Consider the following 4667-nt stretch of genomic DNA (forward strand, 5'->3'; position numbering starts at 1 on the left):
TCACGTATTCATGAGACCACCCTCATGGTGCATGTGTTACTATGGCAGCTATATATATCCCCCATGTGCCCTCATATACACTTCCCTAAGGCCACAGAGTGGCCACCCTGGGCCTTGCAAGCATGTCCACATCCCATGTCCCACAACACTAGGCTTAGTGAATTAGCTGCAACCTGCCTGACCAGCTACTTCTCCATCTATCATCGGATTAATTCCCTTCAGAGCATCACTGATAGAGGTCTATGTCTCCCCAGCTCCTGGTGACTCTTTGGAGCTCAGTGCTTGATTATTGACTCACGAATCTCAGCTAGGATTCTGAGTGGCTGGTTTTGATGCTATTCTTTTAGAATCTTGGGCTCCAGTTTGGGGCTTTCCTAACTATGATAAACTTGATATATCTCTAACAGAATTGGAGCTTCTCTCCCTTGCAACTTTCCCAGACCTTGCTCCTAAGTGATGGCTCTGTCTTTACTTGGTGGCCTGGAGAAGATAAGGCACCTATCTCAGTTACCTTCCTTTCTACCCAAATTCAGTCCACAAGCCTGTCTTCACTGCAGGCAAAGTCCTGACCCTAAAGATCTGGCCATCTTAATCCTTGGAAACCTGGGCTCATGCTATCTGACAAGACACAGAGCCCTCAGAAGCTGTGGTTAAGGCCTAGAATCTAAAATGGACAGATTATCCTGGATTACCTGTGTGAACCCAGTGCAGCCACACGAGTTCTTAGCATTGAGTATCTTTCCAGGCTGCAGTCATAGACAGTTATACAAGCAGGAGGGGGACTATGCTGGCTGGTTTTGTGTCAAATTGACACAAGCTAGAGTCATCTGAAAGTGTGGAACCTCGATTTCGAAAACACGCCTCCATTACATCTGGCTGTAGGGCATTTTCTTAATTAGTGACTAATGGAAGAGGGTCCCAGACCATTGTGGACTGTACTATCCCTGGGCTAGTGGTCCTGGGTTCTGTAAAAAAGCAGGCTGTGCAAGGCATGGGGAGCAAGTCAGTAAGCAGCACCCTCCATGGCCTCTGCATCAACTCCTGCCTCCAGGTTCCTGCCCTGTTTGAGTTCCTGTCCTGATTTCTTTTGATGACGAACAGTGATATGGAAGTGTTGGCCAAATAAATTCTTTTCTCCCCAAGTTGCTTTGGTCATGGTGTTTTGTCACAGCAGAGGTGACCCTGACTAAGAAAAGGATCCCTTGTCCATTGTTGTCCTATCACATACAGAGTATGGGCAAGGCCTGGAGAAAACTTCTAGAGGCTGAAAGTACAAGGATGCAGATTTTTACCAGCAAGTCTCCAGGAAGGAGCAAGACATCCCGAAGAATGGTCTTTGGTCTCATTACCTAGACCATGGCAGACACTTTCTTCCTTTCACCCTCAGCACCAGCCCTCTTCAGTGCATTCTACCTGCAGTCAACTGTCCTCTAGGAAGGTATGTGCATACACATTCATGCATGCAGAATCCGGAAGAGTACATCTGGTGTCTCTTTTATCATTTTTCTACCTTATTTTTTTTCAATTTCAGGTTGCTTATCAGTGATTCCTAGAGGGTATTTGCAATGTTAGTGATGGACACCAACAGTTTTTCAGATAATAAATTCCAGACTTAGCTGGCAAGTGTTTTTTCCCCAAACAAAATAATCATGCAAAACATAATTTCAGGTGATGGTGTCATCAAACACCACCCAAATTACAAAGCCAGCTGTTGTTAAATTCAGAAACAGCATCCACCTGGAGAATTGCTTCTGCATGGACCTCCACACACTCACGGATAGAATCCTCCCCAGAATCTGCAGAATACCCAACTATGAAATTCACTTTGGAAAAGCAGTTGTTTTTCTGATTTGGGGCTTTAAGATTTTTTTAATTGCTTAGAGATGGAAATAAGGGGCTTGCAGTTTCTAGGTTCAACACACCCGAAGCTCCTTTAGTTACAGGAAGGAGAAAATGCCAAGAGCAAGAATGAGTTAGAAATAAGAGTCTTTCCACAAGATGGGCAGGGCTTCTCACAGTTGCCCACATCAGAGAGACATATTCTTACAAATGGTTGATTATAATGACCTTTATAAAATAGAGTTGGTGGCCTCCAGTAAGTCATCATTTACAAACACAATATCATAAGAGACCATGTATTTTCTAAAAGCTCATCTACTGTGTCATTCTGATACCCAATCTTCAGGATGTGGGTGATGTTGGTTATACCACCAACTATTCTTAAGTGTCCTTGGAAGTCTCTCAGAACAATGACATTTCTGTGTCATTCAGTTGGCTGAACTAGTCTGTATTCTTGAAGGCACCACCACTGTTTGACAAAGACATGAATTAGCTCTCCTGTAAGTCCTTTCAGCACTCCATTTCCATCTAACCCCAGGAAGTTGGATACTACTTGGACGTTTGAGTGGTAAACTCCAGGTTGATGGATAACTTCTTCCAGGGTGCTGATACCAGCTGAAAACATGAACACAGGGATCCTGTGCTATTGGAGTTCACCCAAAAAATCCTCATATTCTCCCTTGAGCATAACATCAGAGTCTGCCACAGTCTCTTTAAGTTTGACTTTTGGCATGGCTTGCCAACAGGCAGATGGTGTGATTTAGTACACCACTGTACTATGTAGTGGAAATTTTCTTCCACAGTGAAAACAGGATCAACTTCAGTAGCATACTACTGCTCCACAAGGTAACTTTCCTCAGCATCTGTCTGTAACAAACTTAACGGTTGTCAGTGATGTTATAACATGCTGGGCATTTTTTCCCGTTGTAGGAAAACCTACTTAGTGTCATATCATCATCTGAAGTTTGGTAGCTCCTCCTTTAATGAAACCACAGATAATATTTTCTACTCTTGTAGGGTTGTTGATACGAACTGAACTTCTCTGGAATTCTGGTATCATCCTGATGATATTGGTCTTTCTCTTCAAGGTGATTATGTACTGCTAGTCCCCCCCCACACACACACTACTACCACCACCACCACACACACACACTCACACACACACGCACCACATATTCACACAAACACACACATACCACATACTCTCACACACACTCATACCACACACACACACACACACACACACACACACACACACACTTACACACATATACACATACTAGCCACTGTGCTCACAAGATTCTTGGCCATAGTCCATGGAATGGCCCAAGTACACTGGACCAGAAAGCCTGAGCCCCCTTGGGTGTGAGCCCAGGGGCAAAGCAGTGCTCACACACCAGAGCATGCCAGAGTGTCTCACTGAACCTGAAACTCACCATTTTTGGCTGTTGCCTGGCCAGTGAACTCCAGACATCCAACTGTTCCCATTCTCTAGTGCTGGAGTTGCAGACACACATGGCAATTTCTGGCTGCTGTGGCGGCTGCTCCTCCTCCTCTTCTTCTTTTTCCTCCTCCTCCTCCCATGGATACTTGGGATTCAAACCCTGGTCCTCTTGCTTACACAGCAAGCTTTCTTGCCCACTAAGCCAGTTCCCCAGGCCCAGCCTCATTTTTTTCACTTTTTCTTTTGAAATGATTTCAAACATGTGACAAAGTTGCAGGGTGAATACAGGAATTTTCATGGTGTTGTCCCAGGACTGAGCAACAGCTAGCACTGAGGTTTGTGTGCTTGGTCACCCTCGCTCTAGGAGCATCCTCTGTCTTGCTTATACCTCCATAGATTCCCATGGCCTTGAACCCCCTTCATGGCTCACAAGCCCACCTTGCCTTACTCACTGTGCTCCAGGCACACATCCCAGGCTGTCTGCCTGGCCCACATTCCCTTTCTTCTTGTCCAGGCTTCAGCTGCATGCCACCACTCCTGGGCTCTTCCTACCTCAGCCTCTTAGGCCAGAAAAGATGCTTGCTCTTGTGTTGCTCCATTCTGCGGTCTTTCCAGCCATTCTCAGAGGCTGAAGCCATCTGCTTCACTTATGATCTGCTTGTCTACATACATTTGTTCATTTCCTTGTGTGGCACTTGAGGAAGGACCACATCCTCCCTTCAGATTTCTGCAACAGCGCATGGCATTATAGGTGCTTAACAAATATCCACTGACTGATTAACTTTATGTGACACATCACAGAGTCCTTTATAAATATATGATTGCTTTGTACATGTGAATCGTTTCTTAACATTCTTTTATTTCTTTGCTTAGAACTGGGCACACAATAGACCAAATCCCAGTGCTGAGGATTTTCTTCCTAAGCATAGGGTCCCCCATGTGAAGGTCTGAACCTTCCCTACCACCAACCCTCACATGTCTCTGCAATGAGTAAGCACCCTGATGGAGGCTCAAGCTCTTAGTAACTGCTTATTTCTCCCATACCGTGCTCCTCCGGATTCAGCTGTTCACTCGGTTATGTTGTGGGGTCATTCACAGAGAGTATTTCCCCAGCTGATGGATGATGAAACTGGAGGGAAGACAGGTCAAGTGGCTTACCCAAGGCCACACAGGTATTAAGTGGAAGGACAGCCCTCTGATCTCCAACCCAGTGCCTTTTCCTGTAGACCACAGAGAGCAACCCCATGCTCCTCCCCTCAGGGACTGAGGAGCCCAAACCTGACATTATGGGCACAAGGCTTTTAGCAGATGATCCAGGGCAGGAAGCCGTGTGGTTAGATGAGCTCTGGGTATGTGTGGGTCTAATTGCTTCACATTTCCTTCC

General features: G+C 45.6%; 1 pseudogene; it reads right to left on the reverse strand.

Annotated features, from left to right (window-relative positions):
* Window positions 1–2069: 2069 nt before the first annotated feature.
* Window positions 2070–3509, reverse strand: LOC100774667 (annotated as a pseudogene).
* Window positions 3510–4667: the final 1158 nt, after the last annotated feature.

The sequence above is a fragment of the Cricetulus griseus genome, chromosome 2 (genome assembly GCF_003668045.3).
Source record: "Cricetulus griseus strain 17A/GY chromosome 2, alternate assembly CriGri-PICRH-1.0, whole genome shotgun sequence".
Lineage (NCBI taxonomy): Eukaryota > Metazoa > Chordata > Mammalia > Rodentia > Cricetidae > Cricetulus > Cricetulus griseus.